The sequence below is a fragment of the Staurois parvus genome, unplaced genomic scaffold (genome assembly GCF_062004578.1).
Source record: "Staurois parvus isolate SC_StPar_1 unplaced genomic scaffold, SC_StPar_1.0 ptg000096l, whole genome shotgun sequence".
Lineage (NCBI taxonomy): Eukaryota > Metazoa > Chordata > Amphibia > Anura > Ranidae > Staurois > Staurois parvus.
In genome coordinates, this window is record NW_028317892.1 from 7,587,682 (window position 1) to 7,601,127 (window position 13,446).

Here is a 13,446-nt window from a genome sequence, read left to right on the forward strand (position 1 = left end):
CACAAAGAGAGATCTCTGCACCGCAATGAAAGTAAGATGATCTAATCCTGTGGTGTCAACATAACTGAAAAAACAGTTACTTTAAGCTGAGAATTATTCATAAATATGTTATATACTTTATTAGTTTTAGAAATCTCCTCATCACAATATCTCCCTAGTATAGGGCATCTCCACAGTAGATGCACCAAATTGTTTGCTCATGCACCACATTTGCTACATTTTACAGTATCCTTCCATCCACATAAAGAAATGCTGGTGTTCTATATTTATGATGAAGAGAAAATTGTGTTAGTTTATGTGAAGGGGAAAAAAAACAGATAAAAGAGTATGAAGCACTTTCTCCCGTATTTGCCCAGAGATGTCACCCAAATACTCTTCCCGTTTGTCTTTAGATTTAAGGGGGTAATTACCCCAAAATGTAATTAATAAATGAACATATAAAGATGATATCAGGCCTTTTCTATTGTGTGAATTGATCACTGTATCTATTATCCCAATTTCATCAACCATTGGCCCAGACATCCGAAATTGAGTCCGTGCTGCATGGCACAATTGTAAATATTGATAGAAAATATTCATCTGAAGATTAAACTTCGCCTGTAATTTTTGAAATGATTTTAATCAATTCTCTGAGCATAACTGCTAAGCCTGCTGTCTTTCAACTATGAAAACCCTGTAGTTTCATAATTTTTTTAAAGTTTCATTCTCCCAAATAGGAGGTAACTTTGCATAGTTGGTTAGTTGAAGTATATTTTTCAAACACTTTCCATATAGGATGGATGGTAGGATGTTTATAAGAGAATTTAGTCTAGAGTGGCATTTCCAATGCTAATGTAGGATTACACCCAATAAATTAACATGTCAGTGTAGAATAGGAAAGAACAGTTGTGATAATTCCAACCAGAAAAATGTTGTAGCTTGGATGCCCAAAAGTATAGACAGGAGTTTGTCAGTGACAGACCACCTTAGGATTTTGGGGGGTAATAAAGTTATTCTAGGTTGCCTCTTCCTTAATTAATTCCACAAATATAAACAAAAAATGTGTAAATAACTTTAACTACTTTATCCCCAGGCCAATTCTGACATTCCTCTCATACATGTAAATATCTGCATTTTTGCTAGAAAATTACTTAGAATTTTCAAACATTATATATTTTTTAGCAATAGCCCTGGAGAATAAAATGGTGGTTGTTGCAAGTCACACAATATTATCAAGTGCAAATGTTCAGGAAAAACAATGCACTTTACTGGATTTTAGCAAACATAAAATAATACCCAATTTTTTTGGTAAAATATACAAGAGTATGTTATGCCTAGTAAATAGATACCAAACACACTTTAAAATTGCTCACTCCCATGGATAGGCAACAAACTAAGGTGCATTGAATTATCCATAGTCAATGCTTTTAAAGCCTTTACAGGTTACCAGTTTAGAGTTACATAGGAGGCGTGGCACTAGATTTATTGGAAATACTGCTCCCAGTCCGACGTTCTTGCTAATACCTCACATGTGTGGTGTGATCGCTGTTTACATATGCATGCTGGATCTAAGTGCTTAGTTGCAGGTGAGCGTGGGGGAGTGAGGCAGTGATTTTATTTTAAACATTTTTTACACTGCCCCTTTAACCACTTGCCCTCCGGAAGATTCACCCCCCTTCATGACCAGGCCATTCTTTGCTGCTCGGCACCAGGGGTGCACTGACAACTCATGGGGCCCCCGGGCAATAGGGGATCATGGGGCCCCTGTGTCCTTGCCCAAACTCAAAAAAGCCTATGAAAAAGGTACCGGGGCATCTCATGGGGCCCCCTACTGACCCCAGGCCCTCGGGCAGTGCCCGAGTTTCCAAATGGTCAGTCCGCCCCTGCTCGGCACTGAGCTATTTCAACTAATAATTACGTGATCATGCAATGCCATACCCAAACAAAATTTATGTCCTTTTTTCACACAAATAGAGCATTCTTTTGGTGGTATTTGATCATTTCTGCTGTTTTTACTTTTTGCGCTATAAACAAAACAATTACCAAAAATTTTGAAAAAAAAAAGATATTTTTCACTTTTGGTTATAAAAAAATCCAATAAACTCAAAGTTAGTCATAAATATAGGCCAAAATGTATTCTGTTACATGTCTTTGGTAAATAAATTCCTAATACATGTATATCAATTGGTTTGTGTGAAAGTTATAGCATCTACAAACTATGGTGTATATATTGGAATTTACACAGCTTTTACTTTCTCACTGCCTATCACATTTCTTGAGGTGTAAAAATGCCAGGGCAGTACAATCCCCCACCCCACATTTTTGGAAAGTAGACACCCCAAGGATTTTGCAGAGAGGCATGGAACATTTTATTTTTGGCCACAAATTTTTTGAATATGACAAATTTCTTTTTTACACAAAGTTGTCACTTTAATGATATATTGCTCAGGCATGCCATGGGTGTATGTGGAATAACACCCCAAACCACATTATTCTACTTCTCCCAAGTATGGGGATACCACATGTGAGAGACTTTTTGGCAGCCTAGCTACCTACATGCCCCAAAATCCATTGACTACTTTCAGGCTTTCAAATGGCATATTTCCTTATATCACTTCCTCACTACCTACCACAGTTTCAAAGGCTCTAAAATGCCAGGATAGTACAAACCCCCCCCAAATTACCTCTTTTTGCAAAGTAGACACCCCAAGGAATTTGATAAGAGGCATGCTGATGATTTTGCAGTTATCATTTTTGTCACAGGGTTTTGAAAAATAAAAAAAGAAAAGAAAAAATACATTTTTGTTTTCTTTCTTTGTTTTCCAAAAATCTGTGATTTTTCTTTGATCAGTGATCTGAAAAATACTCACCATGCCTCTTAGCAAATACCTTAGAGTGTCTACTTTCCAAAAAGGGTCATTTGGAGGGGTTGCTTCTACTATCCTGGCATTTCAGGGCCATCGTTAGAAGCTTATGCTACATATCTCCCACTCTACCAGACCAAGCCTTTTCTGACACTTTTTGCTCACATGAAAAAACAGTTTTTTTTGCTAGAAAATTACTATTAACCCCCAAACATTATATATATTTTTTTAAAGAAGAAGAAAAAAAACTGTGGGTGTTGAATTTTTTTACGTCACACAGTATTTGCGCAACGATTTTTCAAATGCAAATCTTTTGGTAAAAATATGCTTTTTAGAATTTTAATGCACAAAAACACAATATATTACCCAAATGTTTGATAGAATATAAAATACTGTTACGCCGAGTAAGTGAATTCCAAACATGACATGATTTAAAATTGCGTATGCCTGTGCAATGGCGACAAAGTACATACATTTTTAATATCGATAGGTGATGCTTTAAAAGCCTTCACAGGTCACCAATTTATATTTACACAGGAGGTCTAGTGCTATAATTACTGCCCTCGATCTGACATTTGCGGTGATACCTCACATGCATGGTGCATTCTCTGTTTACATACCAACACGGGACCAACTCTTGTGCTCACCTTTGCGCATGAGTATGAGAATGGGGAAGGGGCAGGGGTGATTTTTTTTTTACACTGTCCCTTTCTTTCTTTTTTTTTTTTTATCACTTTTATTGTTACCACAGGAAATGTAAATATCCCCTGTGATAGCAGTAGGCAGTGGCAGTTACTCTTCCCTGAGAAATCTGGGGTCTATTAGGCTCTAGATATCTCCTCTGCTCTTAAACCATCTTATCACACCAGGATTGGTGTGATCAGATGCTTTCCCAATTTAAAAATTGCTCTGTTAACGTCCGGCGAAACGTAAATGATGAAATGGTCACAGCTTCCGGGATAGGGATGATTGGAGCCATACTGGTCTCTGATCAGCTCTATGGTGAGCTGGCGAAACTGCCAGCTGCATTCTTAGATTCCCCTGTGGGACATGAGAGCCCAAGAAAACTGTGGAAGGCGGCAGGGGGGAGGGGGGGGGGTTGCCCCTTCCCACTGCTTGTAAAAATGATCCAGCAGCTAATTAGCCACTAGGATTGCTTTTACATGAAGGCTGACCACCAACTGAAAAAAACGATACCAGTATGATGCCTGTGGCTGCAGGCATCATGCTGGTATAACCACTCAACATCCAGCGACGTACCAGTAGATTGCTGGTCCATGTTGGGCATATATTTAACAGCAGAAAACATGGGCATATGATGAATCGGGTCTGTGGACCACTATGACCACAATTCATTTTCTTTTGTAATGCCCATGTTGAGGGTTAGGCCCCAAACATTTTAAATTCAGAAATCGTGATAGGTTTCCATGCGAATTGTCTGGCAAGTGCTGAATTTGCGTTGGTGGCGATGAATTGTTGTGTGTATAAATTGCTTTGGCCCACAATCAATTGATATAAATATTTCGTGAAAAGCAGTGGAGGGGCTAACGCTAGTGCTGGCAGAAAACGGGGGCCAATCCTGCTAACACTGCATTTTTGGGGACACTATACAAATGAGGCACTAGTATAGTTCTGTTCTGCTCAAACACTATACTAGTAATGGCGGTGATCAGCAACCTATAGTGCAATAGTGTGCGGACAGTGCTAGTTGATCCTGGCTAGGAGGGGAGATTAGATCCTGACACTCTCTGATGTTGCTAGTGGCAGTAATACAGTGATCAGTGAAAAATTATATATACTGACATTGTACTAATGGCACTAGGGGTAATCAAAGGGTTAAATGTGCTAATCTAGTGTGCGTGGAAAATGTAGTGCTTTTACTCGATGTGGTGTTCTCTCTTCTCTCCCTGGACTGATGGAGGGGCAGCGAGGGGGGCAAGGCACATTCAAACCCCAAATCAGACAGTGATTTGGCCAGAGCCACTGCTCAGCTGCAAGTGGTCGGCAAGTAGTTAAAAAAAAGAACCCTTAAAAATATTGTAAAAAATAAAAATAAATGCGGTATTTCTTATTTTATTTTATTTTTGTTTTACATTTTTTATTTTTTATATATATATATATATATATATATATATATGTATATTAATACTTTTATCAGAATAGTACAATGTAGCATTGTACTACTGTGTGTGTGTGTGTGTGTGTGTGTGTGTGTGTGTGTGTGTGTGTGTGTGTGTGTGTGGGGGGGGGGGGTAATCAGGGATTTTCTTTTTTTTTTTGCATTTTGCTTTGCAGGAGAAATAAAAGATCATTTCTCCTGCAATGCAAAATGCAAAGCTTGCTGTCATGAACCCAATTCATTCATGAACTGTCAGTTTTTTTAGTTAGATTTTTGACAGCTCAAGATAGTGATCTGTGATTGGCTGGAGCTGGTCACATTTTACAGGGTGCTATGATTAGCCACATGTATCATGTGACAGCTGTGGGCCAATCACAACTCATTAGGAAGAGAAGCAGAGCTGTTATTGTGATCATGTGATTGCATAGTGATCACATGATCACCGGGTCCCGTTCACCGGGATCTTCATTCCGCTGTGTCTGCCGGACACAGCAGTCATGGGTGGGGAGTACTGCGCACCCACACAGTCGTGCAGCACACCCCTGTGTAAGCATAGCCAGAACGCCATACCTATATGTCGCTTTGCCAGTAGCTGCCATCTGGCCACAGTACATAAGGGCGGGTGGGAAGCAGTTCATTTTTTGATCAACTTGATGGACAACATCCCTTGTGATAGCATGGACCATGATAAATCCTCTTTATGGATCTCTCCTCTGGCAGATAAAACCAAGATAAGTTTGACTGGCTGCTATATAAGCTGGCAACAGCTTGTAAACAAATAAACCTGGAAGTGACAAAATGCTCGCTACTTCCAGTTTCTGACATTACAGAAGGGGCAGTGAGACTGGAGAGCCTGGGAAAGGTTGCAGTAGTAGTGGGAGGGGGCACTCTTTCCTCTGCCTGTAAAAGTGATCAGTTGACTGTATAGCTACTCTGATCACTTTTACCAGATAGGGAATCACTGGCTGAACAATACATTACCAGCATCATTGATGTAGCTGCAACCATGATCCTGGTATAATCACCTCATTATGAGGGCATACTGTACATATACATACAACGGTACTGAGGTGGTTAATGGAATCCATATGGGAGAGTTGTGTAGTATAAATAGCAATTGGGGCATCCAAACCATTTTGATCAAATTAGTCCTACCTATAACAGATTAAGGAAATTTATACCAGGTTTGACATTTTGAGCAAAATGTCTACAGAAAAGGGGAGACATTAAGTTCTACATATTGAATAACAGAAGAAGTGATAGGAATTCTCAGATAAGTAATATGTTGTACCAATCTAGCAAAGGAAAGAAATTGAATATGACACCAAATTGTGTCTACCGCAAATTTATTACAAAATACAAAAATCTAAAAGAACATGTCACAACCTAGTGTTCTCGCCTGGTTGCCCTCCCCCCTCACTGAAGAAAAAAGGACCAATTCTCATTTCCTGTACATAATCTATTGTACCACTTTTATTCTGGATAAGGAGCCTTTTAGTTTTTTTTCTGGAAGCATGCACAGCGGAAGAAGCATAGATTTATCCCAGTTGTCAGTCAAGCCTGAATATACCCCAAACTCATTAAAAAAAAATTCATAGTACATGAAAAGGATGATTTTGTATTTGATAAAAATAATAAAGTGTTGTCAGCATACAATGCCACTTTCTCCTTCATCTTGCCCCTCCTAAAGCCAACAATTTCAGAATACTGTGTCACCCATGCTGCAATTAGCACCTTTAACCACTTCAATACCGGGCACTTTTACCCCCTTCCTGCCCAGGCCAATTTTCAGCCAACAGTGCTCTCACGCTTTGAATGACAATTTCGCGGTCATGCAGCACTGTGCCCAAACTAAATTTTTATCATTTTATTCACACAACTAGAGCTTTCCATTGGTGGCATTTAACTACCACTGGGTTTTTAATTTTTTGCTAAATTAACAAAAAAAGACCGAAATTTTTGAAGAAACCCCCCTACTTTTCTTAGTTTCTGTTCTAAAATTTTGCAAAGAAATAATTGTTCTTTATAAATTTAGGCCAATATGTATTCTGTTAAATTTGTTTGGTGAAAATAACCCAAATAAGTAATTATTATTTAGTCTATAGGAAAGTTAAAGTCTGCAAACTATGAGATATATCTGAAAATCGATCAATCCTGAAGTACTGACAGCAAATCTAATTTCTTGAGGTCCAAAAATGTCAGGACAGTACAGATATCCCCCAAATGACCCTTGTTGCAAAGTAGGCAGTCCGAGGTATTTAGTAAGAGCAGAGATATGTACATTATATAACTGGACTTCCATACACGGTTATCCTCATCCACTTCAGTCACTAGGTGATGCTTTGAATATAAAAAATATATGAACTGCCGATTCAATTAAAGAGATACCGGGAATCCTATATTTTATGTAGCTCCTATTTTTTCTCCTTTTTTAGTCATGTAGTCACAAATAGTTATCTGGTGTGCCAGGAGAGGCATGTGCATATTAGTTCTTTGCTTGATCTGAGTAGGTACAATATATCTTTACTTCATTTGCACATATTGAAGCATTCTCCTGCAAATACATATTGTACTTTTGGCTGCTTTAGTGGAACTTTAGGTAGAAAGTTCATCAGAAAGTTAAGTCCTGCTAGATCACTTCAGGTTGGCCCCTTTTGCAGGTATATCTATGTAGAACATTAAAAAGAAGTACCTATACTGTTTAAAATCCTGTAATACACTGTCTCACCTTACCTTACCGCACATGCTCAGTTGCTCTCTATTTTTTGGCACTATGCTGAAAATGTAGAGGTGGCTCTGCTGATAGCCTAAGGATTTACTGCTGTTTGGGTGCTCTGGGCTTCAGTAAAATGGCGGCCTCCAGCAAGAGGAAACAAGAGCATTGCTGGAGTCAATTTACAGCACATACTAATTTTTGTAGCATAATTATTATTGTGGAATGTATATTCCTTGCTAAAGAATGTTCAACTTTAAAGGATACTGATGATTCTGTAAATGTTTTTTATATATTAACAACATATTTGTATTTATTAACAAGAATTTATATTTATGCAGAATAGGTTGCTGGTCTTTTCTCAGTTCAGCTATTGCTGTTCTTATTCTTTTATTTTTCAACACCTGCAGGAATAAAGCAATTTAAATAATGACTAAAATACCATGTTATCTTGACGTTGAAAAATAATGCATGCATAGCACACATGCTTATGCTTTTGACCTATTTACTGGTATGTTGTCACTGCAGATGTTTAAGACATACTTTTAATGGTTATTGCTTTTGATGGTTATGCAATCCTTCACAATGCAGGCTATGCACAAAGGGAAACAAATTCCACATTGCTGAAAGGCAAAAATAACATGAATTCTAAGAAATAGAGTTACACATCAAATACATTCAAAGAAAGAATAGAATTTTGAGCCTTTTTTTTCATAAGGCAGACTTTATCTGAATAGTATATTTACTAGTACCAAATGTATGTGATGCTCTATATTGTTGTTTTTGAAAATGCATTGGCCATTTCTTCATACAAAAACTGAAAGCATATCATTTAGCAAATTAATGCATTTCTAAGGTTTGCAAGTCAAATAAAGAATTCAGTGTTCAAATCCCAAACCAAAAAGTAATATATTGCAGCTTACCAGTCTTTAAATGTGGTGGCTGTATTAATTTTTATTTTTCAGGCTCTATTTTTGTTTTATTTTCACTTGGTAATCCTGCCAGTAACAGACTTCCTAGCCTACAGTGACAATGCTTACTGTATCATTGGAGGAGCGGCATTGTCTCACCCAGCTCTGCATAGAAACCAATCAAGATCCAAGTTTTTTTTTGTCAAAGCTTAATTGAACAAACGGACTTTAGAAGTTGACTGGCTACATGGGAGCATGTACAGCTGCACTAGATTTTGCACCCTCCAGTTTTTTGTGAATGAACCCCAAAGTGTTTAGGACTACAGAACACCTCACCCTCTTCTCTTCAAAAAAAAAGGAAAGATGGTCCTTTGTCCACAGTGAGAACTGGGAACAATACTAACTGATAACTGGGGATAAGGTTTGGGTTCATCCCCAGGTTTTGTTTGTGATGAACGTACATTTTTTGCCAATACAGCATGGGTGCATTTGCCCAGTTGCCAAAAGCAAACCCCATAATATATTGTGTGACCTGTGAACTGTGGTCAGGTGGAAAAGTATGGTGCTTTGAAAATGTGCCAGCACTCTCCCTATAAAGGTCAGTGCTCCCTGAAGAGAGAGGACAAACGTATTCACATGTAGCTAGTTGTAACATATCTAGTGGTAGAACCTGAAGTGCAGAGGAAGGCCTCCCTTACAGCTCTGGCTCAGGGGCCCTGGTAGAGTAACGAAGCACAGGAGCACAAAGGTGCATGAGTGCTTGGTAGGACTTCTGCAAATGAATGTTGATGCAAGCCAAAGTCCTAGGTGTCACTCTAGATTCAAACCTGTCCTTCCAACCCTATGTCCAATCGCTAGCAAGCTCATGCAGGCTCCACCTCCGTAACATCTCCAAAATACGTACCTTCCTAACCCCAGACACTACTAAACAACTCGTTCACTCCCTTATTATCTCACGCCTGGACTACTGTAACTCCCTTCTCACCGGCCTACCTCATCACAGACTATCCCCGCTTCTGTCAATCCTGAACTCAGCGGCCAGACTCATCCACCTTACCAACCGCTCCTCTTCTGCCACCCCCCTCTGTCATTCCCTCCACTGGCTCCCGATTGCCCAACGCATCAAATTCAAACTACTAACACTGACATACAATGCCATTCATAACGCTGCCCCGAACTACCTCACCAACCTGATACCCAAATACCACCCAACCCGTAATCTTCGCTCCTCACAAGACCTCCTACTTTCTAGCTCCCTGGTCTCCACCTCCCATGCCCGACTGCAGGACTTCTCCAGGACTTCCCCCATCCTCTGTAACTCACTACCCCAATCCATCAGACTGTCACCTACCCTCCTCACCTTTAGGCACACCCTGAAAACCCATCTCTTCAGGGAAGCCTACCCCACCCTCACCTAACTGCCAATCTCCTCCACTCCTCCTACCACTCCATCCCCCACAGCCACTTCCTCCTGTGCCACTATCTCCTCCCTCCTAGATTGTAAGCTTGAAAGAGCAGGACCCTCGAACGCCTCGTGTATTGTTTTGTTACTGTATTGTCTCATGTTCTGTCCCTCACTATAATGTACAGCGCTGAGCAAACCTTTTGACGCTATATAAAACTGTATAATAATAATAATGTGTGCCTGGGATGCAGGAGCAGACTGGCAGGTGGCACACTGGCAGAGGTTCAGGAGCAGCTGGTGGATGGAACACTGGCAGAAGTGCAGGAGAAGCTGGCGGGTGGCACGCTGGCAGAAGTGCAGGAGCAGACTGGCAGATTGCACGTTGGCAGAAGTGTAGAAGCTGGATCAGGGGAAAGGATCAGCTGGTTCGGGTGCAAGAGGCAGAGTAAGGCAAGGTCACACAGTCTGGGTTGACAACTAGCAGGCTGAGCAAGCATTAACAGTATTCAAATAAAGTGCAGTGCTCAAATATATCAAACAAAATTAATGAATCATAGTGATAATAATGTGTAAGAATTAATAAAACGTAATCACAAAGTGTCCATAGATGAATATTTGTATGGTGGAAACAGAATAGAGCAGTCCCAAAACTGTGGTGAGATCAGAAGACTTTCAAAGACAGCCAATGTGACACCATCCACTTACAAGCAAGGCTTACCGGAAGGCATGTGACCCCTACTAAGAGTGGTCAATCTACACTTTATGGGATATCTTGGGTAACATCAAGGGAAATATATGATACAGTATATAAAAGGGGGGAAGAAAAGGGGGAAGCAGAGGAAAGCTGGAACATAAGTAGATATGATGGTGTAGCGCTAATACCATGTGATAATTGACATACAAAATTAAATAAAAAACTCGATATTAAATGGGTGAATACACAAATAGTATGAATAAATATATAGGTATACAGTGGTGCACCTAATGTGTATCCCAAAAACATGCCATCAAGAATGTGACTAAATATAAGTGATAGGTGATTTAAGTGAAACAAATATTAACCAAATATAAATACATGTGATTATAAATGAACAATATTCCTAATTCATATAGCATAAAGTTCCAAATGTATAACTGTGATGAATCAATCTTCGACTGTGAAAATTAATACATGCTCAAGTGCATCAGACCATCTGTCACTGTCTAGCGTGCACGCTTACCTCCAATCTTTGACCGCAAGGAGTCATAAGGCATAACAAATCACCAGTATAGGTCCAGGTGGGATGAATCTCACTCTCTGGATGGACACAGGATCAGCTTCCACACAGCCCACGGTAAATCAACCATTACAATGGTAAGGCACCTTTACAAAACTCCTCCATCCTCCCAATGGCTCATAAACAGGGAATCAGAGAAAAAGCCACCATAGTGTAATAGAGTAAAGTTTATTATACCATACACAAATGCCAAAGACCTACTCACACATTAAAATCGGGTCATAGACCCACCAGGCATGAACTGTATAGCCCACAGTCAGGGTGCTTGCATAGGGAGTCCAAAGATGGCTGCCGTCCGTGCGTAATTGCGTTGCCACGGTCTAGTCTGACATGATGCATCACAATAACACATGGTTTCTCCAGGGATACAAAATTGGTGACCACGGACTCCATTTACCTGATCCTAATCAGTTGGGCGGAGCACAGCAGCCATTTTGAGTCACTAGTAATGATATAATGCAGCAGCATGTTAAGAATACCAGGCTAATAAATATAATGCTCAGCAATAAATATTAAGCTAAACCCTCATAAACCAAATGGAATAACATATATAAAACCCCCCTGTGTGACTGATCATAAATATTGCCTTAAATAAATCCTATTATTATACTATAAACATATTACAAACCTACCCCTGCAGTTTGTATTTAAAATAAATAAAATAACCACACATGAAGGATAAAACTAAATCAAAGCTGAAAATAAAATGGAATATACTGTAGTAAATATAATAGACCTGTCTTAATACTAACGGAGTGGAGTTACTCTGAGTGAATCAACTAAAACCAGCAAACAACCAAAAAAGAATAATAAAATGGTACTGTATATATTAAAAGTGTTAAAAATACATAAATAAATACATATATATAAATATATACATATATATGTGTTAAATATATAATATATATACGCAGGTAAATATGTTGATTATAATTTGCAACCAACAGTGGTGGATACACCCTCTTATTTAAGGGATACCGAACGTTATCAATACCCTAAGGGAGATTAATTGGAAATCTAGTTATTTGCTTGTTACCGCTGATGTCACTTCCCTTTATATGGTGATCTCCCACCAGTTGAGCTCTGAAGCAGTGGAATTTTTTCTAAACAGGGATATTTCTATCCCTGCATTAAAAAGGTCTTTTATAATGGATTTACTCCAATAGTCTCATAACTATTTTTGGCATAAGGGTTCCTATTATTTACAAAAGAAAGGAGTCGCCATGGGAGCCAAGTTTTCACCCAACATGGCCAACCTTTTTATGGACAAATGGGAGGAGCATGTAGTTCTGAGCAATAGAAGACCTCAATTAATTTTTTGGAGGCGATTTATAGATGATATCTTCTTAATATGAGATGATGACTATGTTTTTGAAATTTTTGAATGATAATCAGAGAGGTATAGCTATGAAGTGCATTTTTTGGATTTAACAATTTCAATAGTGGATGGGGTTCTTACCGCATCCACGTTTTTTAAAAAAACAGAAATGGATACATCCCACTGCATTCCTGTGATCATCCCCCATGGTTATCGGCAGTACCTAAGGGGCAATTTTTGTGCCTTAGACGTAACTGCACTTATAGAGAAGATTATGAGAAAGAGGCCTTGATTTTAAAACCGAGGTTTTTGGAAAAAGAGTATAAGGTAGAGGATTTGGACAGATTAATACAGGAGGTAGGATTTCAAGACCAGGAAAATCTCATTATGGATAAGGAACCGGCTCAGAATAGCTCTGGTCATTTTGGCTTGGCCTTTTCTACCATCTTTTCCAGCCAGCATTATGTTATTAAAAATATTCAAAAATATTGGCCTGTTTTGATGAATGATCAAATTTTGGGTCCTATGTTGCCCGAACACCCCACTGTTATATTCAGGGGGGTGGGAAACCTGAGAAACAAACTGGCAACGAATGTGCCTGATCCACCTACTAGTCCGGTACTTTTTGGTAACATGAATGGTTATCATTTATGCAGGAAGTGTAAAGAATGCCAATTGAATTCCTTCAGAGGGAGGAAAATTACCAATATTTTTGTCTGCGCACACTGGTAAAACATGAGATACTTTTGTTTATTTCATGCCCCATCAAAAATGGGGTCTACATGCTGAGGTGACCATGTGGTTTAGCATATGTTGTACGTACTACACGGGCCCTTCATGTCTGTTTAGGTGAACATATT